This window comes from Artemia sp. Qi Xiang Cuo, chromosome 6 (assembly GCF_049724085.1).
Source record: "Artemia sp. Qi Xiang Cuo chromosome 6, ASM4972408v1, whole genome shotgun sequence".
Classification (NCBI taxonomy): domain Eukaryota; kingdom Metazoa; phylum Arthropoda; class Branchiopoda; order Anostraca; family Artemiidae; genus Artemia; species Artemia sp. Qi Xiang Cuo.
The window spans coordinates 25,246,278-25,270,944 of NC_142799.1; the positions used below are offsets into that span (position 1 = coordinate 25,246,278).

General features: G+C 33.6%; 1 protein-coding gene across 3 annotated transcripts in view; it reads right to left on the reverse strand.

Moving 5' to 3' along the window:
• Positions 1-24,667, reverse strand: part of LOC148951031 (uncharacterized) — a 138,520-nt gene that overhangs the window by 52,329 nt on the left and 61,524 nt on the right. The window lies entirely within an intron of this gene.

Genomic DNA, 24,667 nt, shown 5'->3' on the forward strand with positions numbered 1-24,667 from the left:
CAACTGTTCACAGTTCGCTCCCATCATGAACACATTTCCATTACCCTAGTTCTACACAATCTGTTTCATCAGAGCAAATGTATTAGAACCCTTGCATTGAATTGCACTGTCTATATCATCTATCGAGTTGTTCGTGATTATATCTCGCGCATAAAACTCAAAAATCAGAGATAACCCCGTGCCCCAAAATGTATGTTGTAAGCGTACACTCAGGCAATTAGAAAGCCCTACGGTTACATTTTATTGGACCTTACTCAGAGCACGCCCGAGGACCTACGTCTAGTCACCAACAATTTCAACAACGAAATTACATTTTATCTACCAGTAAGCAGTAGACAGTGCTATTTGTTGACATTATGACACTGAAGAAACTACACGAACAACGACATCTGTTTTCCGTTTTAAGAACTTCAAAACCGTTGCTTAGGAAGTCTATACTCAAACATGGGGCTGACAATGATTTCATTAATCTAATATTTGAACTTTTATTAAATTTAACTGAGGGTAATTTTCACCTGCCAGATTGTGTTAGAAAACACACATACAAAAATCGTTCCAGTGTACGCGCCTTTGCTTTTAAGAACAAGGGAAAAAAATTTAAAACAAAGCGGCTCCTTCAAGCAGGCGGTAGCTTTTTCACACTTTTACTACCGATAATTGCAGGACTTGTAAACAGTTTTCTCTAGATGGCAAAACCCTATAAATTTACACCATTTGAACTTGTCCTCTCGCCCATCGAAAATTTTGAAGACAATCTAAGCAAATTCATTAACGATGAGAATATTGCCGATGAAAAAAAACTGCTTTTACTTCAAGATGCATTGCGACGTGTGGACAAAAATAGACCTGCTCGTGAGAGACCTGCCAACGTCGTCGATCCCTCTAAACATGAGACATCTCAAGATTCTGCAGCAGTACCAAAGGAGAAGTACTTGAATTCGAGGGTATTGAAAATTGGAAACCTATTGCCACTCACCTACCGAGAACAGAGTAAAAGAGTATTATCTTATCTCATGTTGGAAACTGTTGGTGAGCATCAGGTTCAAGTCGAGAGCACAGGGAAACGATTTATAATTCAGGGGAAAAGTTATAATCTAGTTGATTTAATTTGTGATATGGTGACGAATCGTAAAGGTCTATTATCCTTTGACTATAATCTATACACCTTTCTATGTTCAATAATCTTTCCCAAAAGTTTTATTGGCAATAAGCAAATTCTAAAGAAACTAAGAGAATATAGTCCTCCTCCAACAACACCATTTAAAAAAGAAGAAGATTCAATATTTGAAGATACTATCAGCAGCAGCAATGATTTTACAACACCTGTGGCTGCTAGTCAAACGCGGAGACGAATTGATTCGTCCATCAGTTTGCACAAAGAGAGTGGACGTTACACTACATGTTTACACTCGATACGGATGTAGTTTTGAATGGTGTCTATGACAATATTGGTGAAGCGGGGAGTTTAAGTTCTACCAAAACTCTTTCCAAAGCTGTATCCGGCACCACCACCACCACAATGAAAAATGCAAAAGAGTATCTAGAAAGTGAGCCGAGTTACACACTACATCGGAATCACAGGCTTCGCAGTAAACAATATCGACATACTAAAGCCTTTTTCCCTCTGCATATAATGCAAATGGATCTTTTAACTTTGGACACACTTCAACAACGTCACAATGCCCCCTACAAATATATTCTAGTGGCAATCAGTATCTTTAGTCGCTATGCCTATGCCATTCCACTGCGGTCAAAGAGAGGTGTTGAAGTTGCTCAGGCCATTGAAAGTATTCTCGAACAGGATTCGTATAGAAAAATTCAATCGGATCGTGGCAGTGAATTTGTTAATCCCCAAGTGCAAAAGGTTCTTTTGAAATATAATACAACACTTTATCATAGTCACAGTCCGATAAAGGCTGCATTGGCTGAACGATTAATAAGAACGATTCGTCTATTAATTTCAAGATATTGTACACTTTGAAAAATACACCGGCTTTTATTCATGATTTAGATAAAATCATGCAGATATATAATCATCAACCTCATCGATCTCTGTCCAACTCTACACCAACGGATGTTCACTACAGTGAAAATACATTTGATGCTTTTCTAAAGCAATACTCCAATGGTGAAAAATAGAAAAAGAAGAAATTCAATGTTGGTGATACTGTTCGAATTAATAGAACCACAAATATTTTTGAAAAGGGGAATTATTTATGGAGCATTGAACTTTTTAAAGTTTCTAAAATCCTGGACACCGTACCCATAACTTAACGACTGAGAGACACCAAAGATGTTGAGATTCTCGGTGGTTTTTATGAATATGAATTGCAAAAAGCTAAAAACACAAGTGAAAGTTATCAAATTGAAAAGATATTAAAGAGTCGTAAACACCATGGTAAGAAACAGTTGCTTGTTCGCTTGCTATGATACAACACTGATTTTGATTCTTGGGTCATTGCTGAAGATATTAACAATGCACATTGATTTCTATGTGAATTTAATGTCCAATGTTTCTGATCCTCTCTACAATGATCAGAATAGAACAAGTGATTTTTGGACGAAACTCTCCCCCACCATCAAATTCGACGACGGAAAGTATGAAGTGGCTCTTGTTGACTGTATTCTCAAAAATACCTATGACATCCTGAGAAAGGATCGTAAATATGAAATAAAAATTAGACCCAATGATTGGCCGCCACCACCAGGTAATCAAGAACAAATTCAAAAAATCAATTGGATGGATTATCCATATATTGAATTGCCCTACGAGGAGCTCACCTGTATGAATGATTTATGTCGTACAATCAATAAAAGACTTTCCTCTCGTAAAAAGGGAGCTTTTCATTTCAAATATTCAAAGGAGGAGGACAAGATCTACAGTAGTTCACCTATTGCCAGTGACAAGGTTATTCTCAATGATAATCTAAAGGATGTTCTTGGCTTTAAGCTCAATATAATCAATGGTAAAAGTGCCGGAAACACTAATTTCATTTTCGCTGACTACCCACCTGCCTTCTCCACAGACACTTGTATATTTCTCTACGCCTCATTTGTGGAAACATCTCGGGTTGGTAATTCAAATTTTCCCCTCCTACGAGTTCTTTAACGAAAAACCAATCAAGAAAATATTCACCACTACAATATAAATCATCTTCAGTATATCCCCGTAAACACATCCTATTTGGAAATCTTTCATTTAACACTAAGAACCTATTTGGTTGATACCATAGAAATTTCAAAAGGTTTGGCTGTGATTACATGCAATTTTCGACCCATCATTCAACAGCAAGATGTCTAATAAAAAAGTGGTATTCACTTGTCCTGATATTGACTGCTCTGTTAATACTCTTGGTCCAAGACAACAGGGCAATGGACTGGACTATTACAAGGGTCGCTCGTCAATGTCTGGCAACGGTCTTGGCAGTTGGTTTGCTAAGCTGTTTCGCTCTTCACTACCACTGGCTAGAAAATATCTTGTACCGGCTGCGACGGATTTTGCATCCTCTACACTATACGATTGGGTCTCTGGCATGGGTTTTAAAAAAAGTGCTACGGAAAATCTTAGGTCCAGTGCGAGAACACTGGGCGAGAGCTTAAAACTAGCTCGTAGAGGTTTAAAACGCCGAAAAAACACTGCATCCCTCATGAGTCTCCGTTCAGGTCGGAAATGTAAGACATCACCCCTTTTGTCAAAGAAAAGAAGGACAAAGCCGATACGTAGTGTAACCAGAAGCCCCAGGAAGAATAGAATTGTCAGATCGAAACTAGAGTTCTTCTCCTAAAATATCCTACCTATCACATAAGGATTCCCAACCTTCAATCAGCGCCTCATTTAATCTATTCAATGCTGAAAATGTTGATGTGAGTGTCAAGCATGGATACTATGAACAATTTTATCCACAACAACCCCTCTCCGATAATATCCACTTTCAAATTTATTCCAATGAATACTTTATGGACATGTCTTCAACATTTATAGATTTGCAAATGAAAGTCCGGAAATCCGATAATTCAATGCCGATTCGGGCCGATGGAATATCCTATGAAAATTTTATATTACATAATTTATTTCGTCAAATTAGTGTCTACATCAATGGCAGGCTGGTGAGCACAAGCAACACTCTCTCCAACTATACAAGCTCTATGCAATTCATGCTGATGACACCCAAGTCATACAAGGAATTGAAAGGCGCCTCCAATGGATATGAATATATTACTAATACTGATAGTACGGATGCACTTAAAAATGCTAAAACTAGTGAATTACATCTAGTTGGAAAAATATATCATGAAATATTTAATATACCCCAATGGTTGCCGCCCAATGTTAAAGTGGATATAAAATTGACGCTTGCACCCTCCAATTGCATATTGAGAAAGGAACTTGATGTTACTCCCGATGTGAGTCTCTCCCTCACCTCAGCAATACTGCATGTACGTAAACAGAAGGTTATGAGTTCTGTTGCTTTGGCTGTGGAAAAACTGAGAGTCAATGGCAACAATATTAAACTACTTGTTCCTCATACAATCACCAATCAACTTCATATTGCCGTGGGGTCACGCACCTTCACCGACTCATCCTTTATCAATGGCGAAAGCCCCTCGAAATTGTCTTTGGCATTTGTAAAAAGAGCCAGTGCAATAGGATCATGGACAGAATGTCCACATAAATTCGAGATGTTTGGACTTTCATGTCTTGTGTGCAAAGTAAACGTCATCCCACTCTACAATCTATCATTTGATAAATCCTATAGAACATTGTACGAGTTGACCATGCAAACCCTAGATCATGATTCGCAACTATTTGAAAATGGTATAACCGAAGATATGTTTGCTAAAACACATGGTATCATTGTACTGGATTTGTCTGGCACACAGGATATGAGTCTAGTACGTACGGGGAGTGTGCGTTTAGAGTGTACATTTGCCGATCCATTGGCTGAGAGTATTGCCCTAATCTCACTAAACCAATATGAAACCTATTGGGAAATCACTCCCGAAGGTAGTGTTCTACTAGACTTGGGGCCATGAACACCAGTCAAATAATCAATTTACTTAATATGGACCCCATATATGTCCCAGTTCAAATCCTATTGTCTGCCCTCAGACTATCTTGGAAAAATTCAAAGTGCGAGCAATACCGTGATTATTGTTAATAGCAGTCCGTCGACTGTGCTGACGGGTCATTGGCTGTGCATCTATCAAACAAAGAAGAATATCGAATTTTTTGATCCTCTTGGCCTACCCTATACATTCTACACACCCCACATCAGCAACTATATTGAGAGCAGTGGGAAAACTATTATTCAAAATCAGAAGAGGGTACAGGATCTAACGACTAAAAGCTGCGGCTTCCATGCACTACTATATTTTGTGTTCCGATGTCGCGGCTATACTTACAAGCAGTTTCTCCACATTTATAGTGACAATCCCCGTCTGAACGACTTTCTAGTGGAAAATATCCTCTCAGACCTATACAGTATTGATTTCAGTGCCCTAAGAGTAAAGTACTTAAAAAATATTTGTGAATTTGTTTATTAATAAAATGTATATATACAACAATGTCTTTAAATCTTCACTTTTATATTTCTTCATCTTCGATGTATAGGCAACTATCGTGAACCACTAATGCTGGTAAATCATTTGTATTCACTGTATATTGATCTTGATTGACTGCAAAGTCAGGGTAACATTTTCTACAGTACAATGTAACTTCACTCTTGTCATTTCTCTTTGTATAGTCAATTATACTATTTGCATTCATATTATGAAATTCACGAGTTTCAATCTGTCTATTTGAAGCAATATCACTAACAATGTTTTCAAGTGGTGAATTATGTTCGGTATCTGCCAAATAAAACTCACTTGGTTTATAGTCATAGTAGGTGGTGTCGTCACAGCTATAACGTAGAAACCAAATTGTTTTGTTAGCCCAACAGTTGAAGCGTAGACTAGATTCCTCGTCCCAAAATAACTTAAGTCCACAACGATACCAATCTCGTAGCAATAAACAAAAATCAAGTTTAAGATTCTTTCCAATCATAGCGGGATAAGTATTCTCCCACTGGTCACATTTATCATAGTGACAATTCGAGCACAGGTGCCCTCTAGGGCGAGAGTCACACACCTCCTCAAGACATGAATTACATCCTTTAATTTGTACTGCATAGCCTCTATGTAATTTACAAGGATTACATAATTTACACTTTTCACTATAGTCATCAATAATTGTACAATTCTCACATTGTTTCCAACTGCCAAGAGTGTACATGCACAATGGACATATATAGAACATTTTTCGGTTTCCGATGTCAACTCACTCACAGCTAAAACGAAACTGATCGTCCTCGCTCGATAAATTCAACGAGATGGAAATGGGGGAGAGAGGAGTAGCTCTGTGACGTTACCTCTTTCGAATGATGGGGGAGCCATCTACATTGAATCCATTGGCAATGTTTTCAAAAGTATATCCACAATATGATTCTGCTTTGTTCCAATTAATATATCAATAAATTGACTATAAGCATTTGAATCGCATTTTAAAAGCTTCATGCAATAGCCTAATGGAGGGGAATCACTCCTCATTATATTGTCAATTGTTCCCCGACATTAGAATATCCTGTGTTGAAGAAATAACTCGAGAAAATCATCATCCAAAAACAAATGTTTTTCCATAAACACTAGATTTGATCTAATTCTCTCTTTCTCAAATTTATTCATTTTTTAGTCCTTTCACTCCAACTGCTGACTCTAGACTGACCCTGATTCGTTAGCCCTAACCAGAAAAGAAAGAGAACATTTTAGATTTCAAAACAATTTTATTGAATAATTAGAACAACAACATCAATAATACATAGCATGTACACTCAGCGATACTGTTTATTGTCTTCAATATGTTTCACCAATGCACTTAAAGCACATTGAAGTCTATTCATGTGTGCTATATCAACTTTAGCGGCGAAACATAATTGATCCTCCATTTTAAATTTGCTCAAGGATATCACATATCTTGCATATACTGCATCCAATTCCAGACAAAGCCGTGATCCTTTCGTGATTTCCATCGCAATGTTTGGTGCTCTTGTACTATTATCATTAACTCCACTATCAACTTCTAATAGGGTAAACATTCCACACATCGCCATCAACACAAATATATATCCAAATGAGTAAAGTCAAAACTGTTCTTCTTCTCACTCAATGTAATTATAGAAAAATAATAATAAAACGAGAAAAAAAAAACTCGTTCATTAGTGGCCCCCCGTCGATAATTTTCACGCACGTCTCTTTTTGGCTGATAAGGGGTTTTTATCTGACTCGATGATTAGCTGAGAAGGACACATGTGGTCTAACTGTTTCCTATTCCAGGACACCTTGACATTCACCCCTAGCATGCACTTGTCCAAAAACAACAATAATAAATAAATCCCTCAGGCCTAAAGATTAAAGAAGCCTTAATGTTTCTTAATTCCCTCTTCGTGAATCAATAATTTCCCCGCCGATTATGTAAATCAATTTCTCAGGTTAAGCTAACCAAACAACAATGAAGCCATGTTTGTTTCATAATTCTCCCCGTCGTGAATCAATAATTTCACCGCCGATTATGTAAATCACAGATTAAAGAAGCCTTAATGTTTCTTAATTCCCTCTTCGTGAATCAATAATTTCCCCTTCGATTACGCAATCAATTTCTCGGAAATTCACTTCCCCTTCGATTACGCAATCAAGTTCTCGGAAATTCACTTCCCTCTCGAGTCCTAGATCAATAACATTGTTCCCGTTAGTATTCAATGCGCATGTGCAACCTTCGCCCCGGAGTTATTACACATAGAAACATCAAATAAATCGACCTTGGAAAAAGAGGTCATTGACCCCATTACGTAATCATTCTCACTAGGGAGGCTATGCCCTTATTTGGGATGCAAAAAAAGTTGTAGGTGGCAGCAGGGGTGCCACATGGGGCTGGTACCCCCTCCTCTACTTAGATACGCCCTTGTAATGAGCTCGATGCACGTAGTGCCGTTTGATGTGGTTTAAAACCCCTCTCGACAGCATCTGAAGTTTCACCTTAGCACCCTTTGCCTTTTGTGACAAACCCAAGATCAAACATTCTGCAATTGCCCAATGATAAATCTTATATGTAAACAATGGGCAAATGACGTAATTTGCAATCTTTGTCCCAGGGACAGTGGGTGGTCAAATTATCTTCAAAGGCATAGCTATAGGACCTTCTGACTAATTTCAACAAAATGGTTATCTCACAATTTGGATCAGATATCTTTGGGAGGGGTAGCTAAAAAGGCGTTGGAGGGGAACTGGTTGCCCTGGAATAATTTTTAACTCTTAAAAAGGATGCTATAGCTTTCAATTTCCAATCCAATAAACCCCTTCCAAAGTTCCATTTGGTTATTCTAATTAAACGGCCTTTGTGATCCAGGGGTCATTCTTAAGGAACTGGAACAAAATTTGGACTTCAGCGTAAAGAGCGAGGTATTGACGAGGGGGAGATCCCCCTCAAATACGTAATAACTTTTGTTCGTTTTAAGTTTTAATGTTGCTCCTTCCTTTGAGTTGAAAAAACCTGTTTTCTTATTTAATACCAATCTAGGAACAATGCTCCTATAATATCAGGAGAGAGCTTATTATAATAAAAATTAAAAGCTCAATTGCCATTTTAAGTGACCAAAAAGATTGGAGGGCAATTTGACCCCTCCCACACCCCCTTTTCGGGTTGCCGCGGTAGCTAGCAACCTAGTAAGAGACACTCACGTCCCATAGTAAAAAACAAAATAGCCCATAGCTCCTAAATCTAGAGCCAGATCAAAGAAAGGATGCAATTAGAGCTACCTTTTACAATGCCCCTATAAAGGAAACTAACTGTCCCTTGGCTTGAATAACAAGGAAAATATATTGGTTTGAAAATCAAGAAAAGTGGCTACAAGCTACAACCGCTATATTCTGCATCGACGGCATTTTTTTCCGTTTTTTTTTCGCCTCAGCTAGCTCGGCACTGGAAAATCATAGAGAGCTTTTTAATGGCTCATTTGAAAGGAAATTGATGTATTTAAAAACCTTTCATAATTAACAAAACTGATTTTTAAAAAAAATAATGTTTTTTTACGATTCAAAAAAGGTCGTTCGATCAAAATTTTGATTTGATAGCCGTTTTGTCCCGCATAATTGAAATGTTCGAAAACTATACCTTTGGGGATAACATAACCTCTCCTCCAGCCCTTGGGCAAAGGGCTGTAAGTTATGAAAATTGCCCATTGTTATGTATATTAATTAATAAGGGGAAGCATAGGGGGGATGCTTCGGTGGGGTTGGGTCCACGGGGAGAATTTTCCGTGGGAAAGAAAGTTTCCAGGATTGAACTTTCCAGGAGATATTTTGGATTCCAGGGTTCCAGGAAAGGATTACAAGAAAATCCTTTTTTAGTGTCTTTCTGTTTCTTTGCCGACTCAATTTTACATGTGGAGATGTTCCGGGGAAATTTCCAGCGGGGTTGGAATTGGCTTGAGCATTTTTTCGTGGGGGAGATTTTTCGGGGAGAAATTCTCAATAGGGAAATTTTAGTATATACCAAGGTACTACTTTGCTTGCGCCCCCGTACCAAACCGTTTTTTCTGATAGGTAAACAGGTCATTACACTCGGTCATTACACTCTTTGTCAAGAGGAGACAAACTGAAAAGATAAATGCAATAATTAACAATTATTGGACATGGTCAATATGCTTTTCATCTTTGGTATTATTTGGTTCATTGACTGTTTGATCAATGACAATAAAGTTTGATAGATTTTTTTTTACGTGAAATACTCTATTTTATTTTCTTAGTTTTGAAAACATTTTGGAATAAACTAAATTTCAGTTGGGGGGAGGGGGAAAAATGAGGTCTGGGGTGAAAATTTGGTCTGAGAGAGGCAGTTGTCCCCTCTGTCCCATAGGAAATTACGCTCCTCAACCCCGCCCCTTGCCACTTACTGGCAGGGGCGAATCCAGGGAGAGGGTGCGCGCGCCAACCCATATTCTTCTTCGTCTTCTTGTATGAGGGATTCAATAGCACGAGGATTCAGTTGCATGGGAGTTTAGTTGTACAGGGTTTTGGTTATCCAGGGGTTCACTTACATGGAGCGATTCAGTTGACCTAGGGGGGGGGATTTGCGAGTTGGAGGAGATGGGATGATAGTGTACTGTATAATACAGAAGTGATATTTTGGAGCGTATTGTCAATTTAACGAGAATGCTTCACTATAAATAAGGCTATCGTGTTTTACCGAACTTTCTAGGGCAGGGGTAACTTTTTAGTTTAAATAATTCTAGGAGGAATTGAGTTTTATGGATGATATGGAAAAAATGCTACTTGTTAAATATTCGGGTAAACATACGACTAAGAAATCTATGATTTGGGAAGTGTGGGTTGCTATTTTTTTTTACTTTTCTGAGCTGGATTTCTTAGCCTTTCATAGGTGTGTATGATATTTTCTTGATAAAACATAGCCATGACTACATCAGATGGTTTTGTAGTGCAGTGAGTCGTTACTAGTAGTAGTATTTTCGTGTTTTTTGCAAGCCATTCATAATATATCTTAAATTAATTAATATTTTTTCTTGATAAAAAATATCATTTAATACTTAATTTTTTTTTTTTTTGAATTTAATTTTTAATTTTATTTTTTTTTTCACGTTTTTTTTTTTTGCAAGCTATTAATATTAAACCTTAAGTGATTTCAGATATTTTATTTATAAAAAAAAGCATTTACAAAATAATATTGTTTTGTTTTTAATCTATTTTTTTATATTTTTATCACTTTCGTGTTTTTTTTGCAGGCCATTCATAAAGAACCTTAATTTATTTCATATATTTTATTTATAAAACAAAAAAATTACTAAATAATATTGTTTTTTAGTTAATTTAGTTTTTAATAGTAAGTGCCCTTTATTGTTTTTTGAAAGCAATTCATACTATACCTTGAATGTATTCGGATATTTTATTGATTAAACACAGCCGTGACTACATCAGATGGTTTTGTGATGCAGTGAGTTGTTACTAGTAGTAGCACTTTCGTGTTTTTTGTAAGCCATTCATACTATACCTTAAATGCATTCACTTGGACCAATGTTTACATAAAGTATTGGTTATTGGAGTATACAGAAGTTTTAAGGAGGAATTTTGTCTGATAGTTGGGGGGGTGAGTCGGAGGGTTACTCTATGACCTTTTTAATATTCTCAATACTCAAAGATTCAAATGTAAGAACTTATTGATTTTCTTTAATTTATATAAAAATATCTAATCTATCGTGATGAAAACCACAAAGTAATGTATATTTTTTACATGTTCTACACTTATATGTTGATTCATATCGATGTATATCTCTCCATATCAAAAACCAATTCTGCTGCTTACACCAATAGCATCTATCGTCTTTGACTATATCATCGGGGTTATGGGGATAGTACAATCCTCCTTCGGGTTTTATTACAGAACTCTGAAAGTAAAAGTATATTAAATTATTAAGAAGCCTATTTACTTAATATAAATACTTTTAATTTTAAAGTTAAAATTTTATAAATTCTTTATTTTAATTCTAAATTATTTTATTTAAAAATATGGGAAAAAAAAACCAACTTCACAATAAATAGTAAAAATTTAAGGATGAGACAGACTTTTGATCGTTTACATAATTAAATAAATAAAAAAATTATATATTTGAAATCAGCATAAAAATATGTTTCTATTGATGTATCCATGGATATCAAAATTCCAGTTTTTTTAGTTTCGGTTACTATTGAACAATGTCACTCCTTAATTACAGTTCCTTACCACCAAATTTTTTAAAAAATATTAATGTTGTTCCTTAATTTCAGTTAAAAAAAAACAAAAAAACTAGCGAAAAAACTAATTATATTGACAAAAAAACTTATATATTAAACCTGTGAAAAGCAAATAAAAACAGCACAGAAAAGTAAAAAAAAAAAAAATAGCAAGCCACACATCCCAAATCATAGATTTCAGACAACACACACCCCAACGAAAGACTAAGAAATCTAGCTCCGAAAAGTACACTGAATCTAACGGTATGATTTTGATTAAAATTCACTGACTTTTAGGGTGAGTTTCCTCCTTTATTCAAAAAATAATGCAAATCTTCTCAGGCGCATAACTTTTGATTGGTAAAACATCTTTTCAGACGCATAACTTTTGATTGGTAAAACTAAATTTAATGAGTTGAAATCACTTATATATTTGAAATCAGCATAAAAAATATGATTCTATTGATATATCCATGGATATCAAAATTCCAGTTTTTAGAGTTTCGGTTACTATTGTTATGTTTCTATTGATGTATCCATGGATATCAAAATTCCAGTTTTTTGAGTTTCGGTTACTATTGAACAGTGTCGCTCCTTACTTACAGTTCCTTACCACGAACTGTTTGAAAAAATATTAATGTTGTTCCTTACTTTCAGTTAAAAAAAAAAAAAAAAACTAGCGATAAAAATTATTAGATTGACAAAAAAACTTTTATATTACACCTTTTAAAAGCTAATAAATCCAGCTCAGAAAAGTAAAAAAAAAAAAAATAGCAAGCCACACAATCCAAATAATAGATTTAAGACAAAACACACACCAACCAAAGACTAAGAAATCTAGCTCCGAAAAGTACACTGAATCGAACGGTATGATTTTGATTAAAATTCACTGACTTTTAGGGTGAGTTTCCTCCTTTATTCAAAAAATAATGCAAATCTTCTCAGGCGCATAACTTTTGATTGGTAAAACATCTTCTCAGGCGCATAACTTTTGATTGGTAAAACTAAATTTAATGAGTTGAAATCACTTATATATTTGAAATCAGCATAAAAAATATGATTCTATGGATATATCCATGGATATCAAAATTCCAGTTTTTAGAGTTTCGGTTACTATTGTTATGTTTCTATTGATGTATCCATGGATATCAAAATTCCAGTTTTTAGAGTTTCGGTTACTCTTGAACAGTGTCGCTCCTTACTTACCTTCTTATTTGTGGATTCTGAATATGGATATAAACCACATCAAAGTCACCATTTATAGTTGAATAGGACATGGTTGAACAAATCGTCAAATCATCAAAAAACCTACTTGATCTAATGAAGTGGAACAGAAACTCACCAAACTGAAAAGATAAAATGTAATAATTAACAATTATTAAGTAGATCATGGTTTAATCTAAATAAAATTGCTTTTTACTACTACCGATTGCCAAGCAGTAAGAGGAAATTACAATTCTTACTTTTGGTTCAAAAAACTCTTTTTTTTTCAATTTTTGATTGTTTTCCAAATCATACCCAGGCCTAACTGAGAGATTATTTGAAGTATCGGTCCCTTAAATCCTTGGCTAATTGCTTTTTAAAATATTTAAATCAGTAATTGCACGTTGATTAATACATCCTATGTTTAAATTTGCAATTTCAATTTTGTATAAAATTTGAATATACGTAAAAAATTGGCGATGAATAGTAACTTTGGAATACTTTGGAATAAATTTCAAAATTCTGAGTTTGGAATAACTTCGGATAAAAAATGGAATTCTATTTTATTCTGTTAGAACTATTTTGGATTTGTGTTAACTATTTTTTTTATTTTTAAGAATAATTTATTGTTTTGTAAGAAATAATTTGGATTTCTTACAACTTTTTATATTTTTTAAGAATTATTTCTGTTTCGTAACAACAATTATTCTGTTAGTACTATTTTGGATTTGTCTCAAGTATTTTTGTATTTCGTAAGAATGATTTTTGTTTTTTAAGAACTATTTTTGGAATTTGTTTGAACTTTTTGTATTCTGTAAGAACTACTTTCGGTGTTGTTAGAATTTTCGGGCTTTGTGACAAGTATTTCATATTTTGCAGAAAGCTATTTTTAATTCTGTTAAAACTATTTTGGATTTGTGTAAAGGATTTTTCTATTTTTAAGAATAGTTTTTGTTGTTTAAGAACTATTTTCAATTTTCTTACAACTTTTATATATATATATATATATATATATATATATATATATATATATATATATATATATATATATATGTTAAAACTATTTTGGATTTGTGTAAAGGATTTTTTCTATTTTTAAAAATAGTTTTTGTTGTTTAAGAACTATTTTCAATTTTCTTACAACTTTTTGTATTTCGCAAGAATTGTTTCTGCTTTGTAAGAATTATTTTTGGAATAAGTTTGAATTTTTTGTATGCTATAATAACTATTTGGGATGTTGTTAGAAAATTTATTGTCTTGAAGCAAGTATTTGGTATTTTGCATCAAGTATTTTATATTCTGTTAGAACTATTGTGGATTTGTGTAAAGTATTTTTGTATTTATCACGAATAATTTTTGTTTTGTAAGAACTATTTTGGATTTCTTAAAACTTTTTGTATTTTTTAAGAATTATTTCTGTTTTGTAAGAACTGCTTTGGATTTTGTCTGAACTTTTATATTCTGTAAGAACTATTTTTAATGTTGTTAGAAATCTTTTGGTTTTTTAACAAGTATTTTGTATTTTGCAAGAACTATTTTTTATTCTGTTAGAACTATTTTGGATTTGTCTAAAGTATTTTTGTATTTTGTAAGAACTATTTCCGGATTTTTCTGAACTTTTTTGTATTCTGTAAGAACTGTTTTCGATGTTTTCGAAATTTTTGCTATTTTTGAAAAGCATTTTATATTTTGTAGTAACTATATTTTATTCTGCTAGAACTATTTTGGATTCGTTTAAAATATTTTTTATATTTTTTAAGAATAAATTTTTTTTTGTAAGAACTATTTTAGATTTTTTATAACTTCTTGTATTTTTTAAGAATTATTTATGTTCAGTAAAAATAATTTTTAGAATATGTTTGAACTTTCGTATTCAATTAGAACTATTTGGGATGTTGTTAGAATTTTCATATTTTGAAGAAAGTGTTTTGTATTATGTAGCAAATGTTTTTTAATCTGTGAACTATTTTTTTTTTATTATGTTATAACTATTTTGGATTTGTCTAAAGTATTTTTTTATTTTGTAAGAACTATTTCCGGATTTTTCTGAACTTTTTGTATTCTGTAAGAACTGTTTTCGATGTTTTTGAAATTTTTGCTATTTTTGAAAAGCATTTTATATTTTGTAGTAACTATTTTTTATTCTGCTAGAACTATTTTGGATTCGTTTAAAATATTTTTTCTATTTTGTAATAATAATTTTTTTTTTGTAAGAAATATTTTGGATTTTTTAGAACTTCTTGTATTTTGTAGACACACACACACACACACACACACACACACACACACACAGAGACGACACACTCAAAGAGACCACTAACACAGAGAGATGACACACACACACACACACAGACGACAACCACACACACACAGAGACGACACACACACACAGAGACGACACACTCAAAGTGACGACTTACACATAGAGACGACACATACACACAGAGACGACAAACACACAGAAACGACACACATAGAGAGACGACACGCAAACAGAGACGACAAACACACATATACAACACACACACATATATCAAACACAAAAAGCGACGACACACTCACAGAGAGCACAAAACACACAGACACGACACACACACACAGAGACGACACACACATATACAGAAAACACACACATAGAGATGACAGACAAACAGACTACAAACAAAAATATAGACAACACACACAAAGCGAATAAACACTAACAGAGAGTACAAAACACACAGACACTACACACACACACACAGAGACGACACACACATAGAGACAACACAGACATAGAGATGACAGACACACAGATACAAAACACCCACAGAAACTGAGTCCACTCAAACAGAGAGAGGAGACAAACACACACAGAGACCACACACACACACAGATACGAAACACCCACAGAGAGGACACATGCACAGAGACGACACACACACACACAGAGTCCACTCAAACAGAGAGAGGACAAACACACAGAGATGACAGACACAAAGAGACGAATCACTTGCCTTTCCTTGGCACCTTTCCAAACGAGTGGGGATTCCCCACTGATTCCTACACATTGCAAAAAGTGACCAGCATGAAAACTCCACGTTTTCAACCAGACTGGTTTTTTGACACGACACACAAACAGAGTCATAGTGAGAGAGATATCCAAAAGTTGGGGTTAATCTAGGTTCACTTAGAGTGGCGCGCCACTATAAGTGAAACTAGATTAAACCCAACTTTTTGGATATATCTATCACTAATACTCGGGGTTTGTGTCGTGTAAAAAAACCAGACTGGTTGAAAACGGGGAGTTTTCATGCTGGTAACTTTTTTGCAATGTGTAGGAATCAGTGGGGAATCCCAGCTCGTTTGGAAAGGTGCCAAGGAAAGGCAAGTGATTCGTCTCTTTGTGTCTGTCGTCTCTGTGTGTTTGTCCTCTCTCTGTTTGAGTGGACTCTGTGTGTGTGTGTGTCGTCTCTGTGTCTGTGTACTATCTGTGTGTGTGTAGTCTCTGTGTGTGTGTGTTGTGTGTGTGTGTGTTTGTCTCTCTCTCTGTTTGAGTGGACTCTGTCTCTGTGGGTGTTTTGTATCTGTGTGTCTGTCATCTCTATGTCTGTGTTGTCTCTATGTGTGTGTCTTCTCTGTGTGTGTGTGTGTCGTTTCTGTGTGTTTTTTCCTCTCTGTGCGTGTGTCGTCGCTTTGTCTGTGTTTTCTCTATGTGTGTGTGTCGTCTCTTTGTCTGTCATCTCTATGTCTGTGTTGTCTCTGTGTGTGTGTGTCGTATCTGTGTGTGTGTGTGTCGTGTTTTTGTATTTTGTCCTCTATGTTCGTGTTTAGTAGCTGGTGTGGGGTAATGACTGTGTTTTTGGGTTAGCTGGGGTGGGTTCGTATCTTTGTTCGTGGCGTCTAGCGAGTTGTGACGTCTATATGGGGGGTCATTCTAGGATTTTATGTGTCGTCTCTATGTGTAATTAGACAATTTTTGTGTGTAAGATCTGTGTGTGTGTCGTATCTGTGTGTGTGTGTTTGTCGTCTCTGTGTGTGTGTGTGTGTCATCTCTATGTGTAAGTCGTCACTTTGAGTGTGTCGTCTGTGTGTGTGTGTGTATGTGTGTGTGTGTCTACAAAATACAATAAGTTCTAAAAAATCCAAAATAGTTCTTACAAAACAAAAATTATTCTTACAAAATAGAAAAAATATTTTAAACGAATCCAAAATAGTTCTAGCAGAATAAAAAATAGTTACTACAAAATATAAAATGCTTTTCAAAAATAGCAAAAATTTCAAAAACATCGAAAACAGTTCTTACAGAATACAAAAAGTTCAGAAAAATCCGGAAATAGTTCTTAAAAAATACAAAAATACTTTAGACAAATCCAAAATAGTTCTAACAGAATAAAAAAAAAATAGTTCACAGATTAAAAAACATTTGCTACATAATACAAAACACTTGCTTCAAAATATGAAAATTCTAACAACATCCCAAATAGTTCTAATTGAATACAAAAGTTCAAAAATATTCTAAAAATAATTTTTACTGAACATAAATAATTCTTAAAAAATACAAGAAGTTTTAAAAAATCTAAAATAGTTCTTACAAAACAAAAAATTATTCTTACAAAATAGAAAAAATATTTTAAACGAATCCAAAATAGTTCTAGCAGAATAAAATATAGTTACTACAAAATATAAAATGCTTTTCAAAAATAGCAAAAATTTCGAAAACATCGAAAACAGTTCTTACAGAATACAAAAAAGTTCAGAAAAATCCGGAAATAGTTCTTACAAAATACAAATATACTTTAGACAAATCCAAAATAGTACTAACAGAATAAAAAATAGTTCTTGCAAAATACAAAATACTTGTTAAAAAACCAAAAGATTTCTAACAACATTAAAAATAGTTCTTACAGAATATAAAAGTTCAGACAAAATCCAAAGCAGTTCTTACAAAACAGAAATAATTCTTAAAAAATACAAAAAGTTTTAAGAAATCCAAAATAGTTCTTACAAAACAAAAATTATTCGTGATAAATACAAAAATACTTTACACAAATCCACAATAGTTCTAACAGAATATAAAATACTTGATGCAAAATACCAAATACTTGCTTCAAGACACTAAAATTTCTAACAACATCTCAAATAGTTATTATAGCATACAAAAAAAATTCAAACTTATTCCAAAAATAATTCTTACAAAGCAGAAACAATTCTTGCAAAATACAAAAAGCTGTAAGAAAATCGAAAATAGTTCTTAAACAACAAAAACTATTCTTAAAAATCGAAAAAATCCTTTACATAAATCCAAAATAGTTTTAACATATATATATATATATATATATATATATATATATATATATATATATATATATAAAGTTGTAAGAAAATTGAAAATAGTTCTTAAACAACAAAAACTATTCTTAAAAATATAAAAAATCCTTTACACAAATCCAAAATAGTTTTAACAGAATTAAAAATAGCTTTCTGCAAAATATGAAATACTTGTCACAAAGCCCGAAAATTCTAACAACACCGAAAGTAGTTCTTACAGAATACAAAAAGTTCAAACAAATTCCAAAAATAGTTCTTAAAAAGCAAAAATCATTCTTACAAAATACAAAAATACTTTAGACAAATCCAAAATAGTACTAACAGAATAATTGTTCTTACGAAACAGAAATAATTCTTAAAAAATATAAAAAGTTGTAAGAAATCCAAATTATTTCTTACAAAACAATAAATTATTCTTAAAAATAAAAAAATAGTTAACACAAATCCAAAATAGTTCTAACAGAATAAAATAGAATTCCATTTTTTATCCGAAGTTATTCCAAACTCAGAATTTTGAAATTTATTCCAAAGTATTCCAAAGTTACTATTCATCGCCAATTTTTTACGTATATTCAAATTTTATACAAAATTGAAATTGCAAATTTAAACATAGGATGTATTAATCAACGTGCAATTACTGATTTAAATATTTTAAAAAGCAATTAGCCAAGGATTTAAGGGACCGATACTTCACATAATCTCTCAGTTAGGCCTGGGTATGATTTGGAAAACAATCAAAAATTGAATAAAAAAAGAGTTTTTGAACCAAAAGTAAGAATTGTAATTTCCTCTTACTGCTTGGCAATCGGTAGTAGTAAAAAGCAATTTTATTTAGATTAAACCATGATCTACTTAATAATTGTTAATTATTACATTTTATCTTTTCAGTTTGGTGAGTTTCTGTTCCACTTCATTAGATCAAGTAGGTTTTTTGACGATTTGACGATTTGTTCAACCATGTCCTATTCAACTATAAATAGTGACTGATGTTGTTTTATATCCATATTCAGAATTCACAAATAAGAAGGTAAGTAAGGAGCGACACTTTTCAATAGTAACCAAAACTCTAAAAACTGGAATTTTGATATCCATGGATACATCAATAGAAACATAACAATAGTAACCGAAACTCTAAAAACTGGAATTTTGATATCCATGGATATATCCATAGAATCATATTTTTTATGCTGATTTCAAATATATAAGTGATTTCAACTCATTAAATTTAGTTTTACCAATCAAAAGTTATGCGCCTGAGAAGATGTTTTACCAATCAAAAGTTATGCGCCTGAGAAGATTTGCATTATTTTTTGAATAAAGGAGGAAACTCACCCTAAAAGTCAGTGAATTTTAATCAAAATCATACCGTTCGATTCAGTGTACTTTTCGGAGCTAGATTTCTTAGTCTTTCGTTGGGGTGTGTGTTGTCTGAAATCTATGATTTGGGATGTGTGGCTTGCTTTTTTTTTTTTTTTTAATTTTCTGAGATGGATTTCTTTGCTTTTAACAGGTGTAATATATAAGTTTTTTTTTTCACTCTAATAAGTTTATAGCTAGTTTTTTTTTGTTTTTTTTAAATGAAAGTAAGGAACAACATTAATATTTTTTCAAACAGTTCGTGGTAAGGAACTGTAAGTAAGGAGCGACACTGTTCAATAGTAACCGAAACTCAAAAAACTCGAATTTTGATATCCATGGATACATCAATAGAAACATAACAATAATAACCGAAACTCTAAAAACTGGAATTTTGATATCCATGGATACATCAAAAGAATCATATTTTTTATGCTGATTTCAAATATATAAGTGATTTCAACTCATTAAATTTAGTTTTACCAATCCAAAGTTATGCGTCTGAGAAGATGTTTTACCAATCAAAAGTTATGCGCCTGAGAAGATTTGCATTATTTTTTGAATAAAGGAGGAAACTCACCCTAAAAGTCAGTGAATTTTAATCAAAATCATACCGTTCGATTCAGTGTACTTTTCGGAGCTAGATTTCTTAGTCTTTCGTTGGGGTGTGTGTTGTCTGAAATATATGTTTTGGGTTGTGTGGCTTGCTATTTTTTTTTTTTTTTTACTTTTCTGAGCTGGTTTTCTTAGCTTTTCACAGGTGTAATATATAAGTTTTTTTTGTCACTCTACTAATTTTTATCGCTAGTTTTTTTTTTTTTTTTTTTTAAATTAAATTAAGGAACAACATTAATATTTTTTCAAAAATTTCGTGGTATGGAACTGTAAGTAAGGAGCGACACTGTTCAATAGTTACCAAAACTCTAAAAACTGGAATTTTGATATCCATGGATACATCAATAGAAACATATTTTTATGCTGATTTCAAATATATAATTTTTTATTTATTTAATTATGTAAACGATCATATGTCTGTCTCATCCTTAACTTGTTACTCTTTATTGTGAAGTTGGTTTTTTTTTTTCCAAATTTTTAAAGAAAATAAGTTAGAATGAAAATCAAGAATTTAGCATATTTTAAGTTTAAAATTAAAATTATTCATATGAAGGAAATAGGCTTATTAATAATTTAATATAAGTTTAATTTAAGAGTTCTGTAATGAAACCTGAAGGAGGATTGTACTATCCCCATAACCCCGATGATATAGTCAAAGACGATAGATGCTATTGGTGTAAGCAGCGGAACTCGTTTTTGATATGGAGAGATATACATCGATATGAATCAACATATAAGTGTAGAACATGTAACAAATATACATTACTTTGTGGTTTTCATCACGATAGATTAGATATTTTTATATAAATTAAAGAAAATCAATAAGTTCTTGCATTTGAACCTTTGAGTATTGAGAATACTAGAAAGGTCATAGAGTAACCCTCCGACTCACCCCCCCCCAACTATCAGACACAATTCCTCCTTAAAACTTCTGTATACTCCAATAACCAAAACTTTATGTAAACATTGGGCCAAGTGAATGCATTTAAGGTATAGTATGAATGGCTTGCAAAAAACACGAAAGTGCTACTACTAGTAACAACTCACTGCATCACAAAACCATCTGATGTAGTCAAGGTTGTGTTTAATCAAGAAAATATCCGAATGCATTTAAGGTATAGTATGAATTGCTTGCAAAAAAACACGAAAATACTATTACTAGTAACAACTCACTGCACTACAAAACCATCTGATGTAGTCATGGTTATGTTTTATCAAGAAAATATCTGAATGCATTTAAGGTATAGTATGAATGGCTTGCAAAAAAAAAACAAGAAATTGCTACTACTAGTAACAAATCACTGCATCACAAAACCATCTGATGTAGTCACGGATATGTTTGATAAAGAAAATATCAGAATGCACTTAAGGTATATTATTAATGGCTTGCAAAAAAAAAAAAAAACGTGAAAATACAAATACTAGTAACAATTCACTGAACTAAAAAACAATCTGATTTATTAACGTCTATTTTTTATAAATAAAATATATGAATGCATTTAATATATAGTATGAATGGCTTTCAAAAAACACGAAAATACTACTACTATTAACAACTCACTGCACTACAAAACCATCTGATGTAGTCACTGCTATGTTATATCAAGAAAATATCATACACACCTATGAAAGGCTAAGAAATCCAGCTCAGAAAAGTAAAAAAAAAGCAACCCACACATCCCAAATAATAGATTTCTTAGTCGTATGTTTACACGAATATTTAACAAGTAGCATTTTTTCCATACCATCCATAAAACTCAATTCCTCCTAGAATTATTTAAACTAAATAGTTGCCCCTGCCCTAGAAAGTTCGGTAAAACACGATAGCCTTATTTATAGTGAAGCATTCTCGTTAAATTGACAATACGCTCCAAAATATCACTTCTGTATTATACAGTACCCTATCATCCCATCTCCCCCAACAAGCAAATCCCCCCCCCCCTCGTTAAACTGAATCGCTCCAGGTAAGTGAACCCCGTTATAACTGAAACCCTGTATAACTGAAATCCCATTCAACTGACGCATCGTGATACTGAATCCCTCATGCAAGAAGAAGAGGAAGAATATGGGTTGGCGCGCGCACCCTCTCCCTGGATTCACCCCTGCCAGTAAGTGGCAAGGGGCTGGGCTGAGGAGCGTAATTTCCTATGGGACAGAGGGGACAACTGCCTCTCTCAGACCAAATTTTCACCCCAGACCTCATTTTTCCCCCTCCCCCCAACTGAAATTTAGTTTCTTACAAAATGTTTTCAAAACTAAGAAAATAATCTAGAGTATTTCACGGAAAAAAAATCTATGAAACGTTACTGTCATTGATCAAACTGTCAATGAATCAAATAATACCACAGATGAAAAGCATATTGACCCTGTCCAATAATTGTTAATTATTGAATTTATCTTTTCAGTTTGTCTCCTCTTGACAAAGAGTGTAATGACCGAGTGTAATGACCTGTTTACCTATCAGAAAAAACTGTTTGGTACGGGGGCGCAAGCAAAGTAGTACCTTGGTATATACTAATTTTCCGGGGGAGCAAATTTCCCCAAGGGGGGCGGGGTTCCAGTAGAAACTTTACACGGAGGGGGGGGGGGATCTCCGCCATGTTTCAGAAAACAGTGAGGAATTAAAGTCTTTTTCAAATGAAAGTATGCTAAGGAGAATTTTTCAGGAGGAATCGTCTGCAAGAAATTTTCCGAGGGAATCTTCAGCAAGGATATAATTTTCCAAGGATGTATTTTACGTCGGAAGAACTTTCCACGGGGGAAATATTCCGGCATTATTTGAAAAACGATCAGGAATTAAATACAGAAAAGTTTTTTTTCAACTGAAAGTAAGGAGCATTATTAAAACTCTAAAGTTTTACTTTTTGTCCAAACTCCTGACATACAAGACCCGTTTAATTAGGATAAAAAGATTTTTAAAAGTACTTCAAACTTTAGCGTAAAGAGAGAAATATTTAGGAGGGGGCAACCCCCTCACATATCGAGTTAATTCTGTTAGTTTTAAGTTTTAATGTAGTTCCTTACCTTCAGTTAAAAAACTTTGTTTTATTTAATCATAAAAAGAGTAGGAGATATGACTACTCCCTGTATTGCTCCCCTTTACTTGCTTACTGACTTAAAACGAAACACAGGTTATTCAGCCCAACTCGGCATCAAGAAGCTGCTGGACCAAATTCTTTCATTGGGTTCTGTCTTCTGTGAGCGGTCGAAGCAACTCCAGCTATACCTTGTCCCAATTGTGACCATGCTTTCGGAATCCCCCAAGCGGTTCGAGAACCTTTCGGACGACGTCATGCCAAGATTTCATCTGGGGCACCTTAATCCCCTTCGCTTCTTAATAATAGTGGTTAGCGCATTGTTAAATTCAAGAAAGGTAATTGAATACCAAAATGAAGCTTTATAACTAAAACATTAACCCCAGAACTACAAAGAGACAAAAAAGTTGACTATGGACCACCCTATTGACCCCTTTCGAAAGATCATGGTTGCAGCAAGAGCTGCAACCTAGTAAAGAGCGAGCTACGGCCCAAAGTAACCAGTTTAAATATATATTTTTTTTAATTGTCTAGCGAGAAAAAATTTTCATTTGTAGCTGATTCAATTATTTCGAACGAAATGTCATTTGAAAACAAATTTGCAGGAATGTTTTAAAAAGAGCCTGAAATCCCTAAAAAATGGCGTCGGAGCAAAACGAAAAGTAAAGTATTGGAATTGTTATTGTCGAAAACCATTTATAGGAAACCTACTACCTCCATGTTGAACAACAAGGAAAACTACTTTTTTTGCATGGGTAGCACTGATGCACTCTTTTAGGGGTAGCACTCTTTTTTCTGCTTTTTTTCTTCTGTTTCTTCTTCTTCGTCATTAGCAGGGAACAAGAACATCATACAGAGCTGATTAAGGGCTCATTTAGAAGCTACTGTTTTCTATGTCTAATCGCTTTTTTATAAATCCGACTTAATAGTGCCATCATTTTGGGTTACATTTCCGAATTTGAAAGCCCGGGGAAAATGAAAGAAGAACTATGATAATCTCTATGGTTTAACCCAACTGACTAGAAGAACTAGAAGACTAATAAGACATCACAGAGAGCTGTTTAAGAGCTCATCTATAAGTTAATCTTTATTTCCAATTAATTTTTATAAAGTAGACTTGATAACGCCATAATAAAGTGCCATACGACACCAATAGACTGCACTTTCGTTTTTTTTTAATTTTTTTAATGTAAATACCGAAAAATAGGGGTTTTCCAATGAAAAGACTTCAAAACCAAAAAGGTATATAGCCTCTTATTTTTTGTGAATTAAAGGGATCCACACCTTTTCAATCTAGGTGCGAAAACACGCATGATATAAGCCTTATTGTC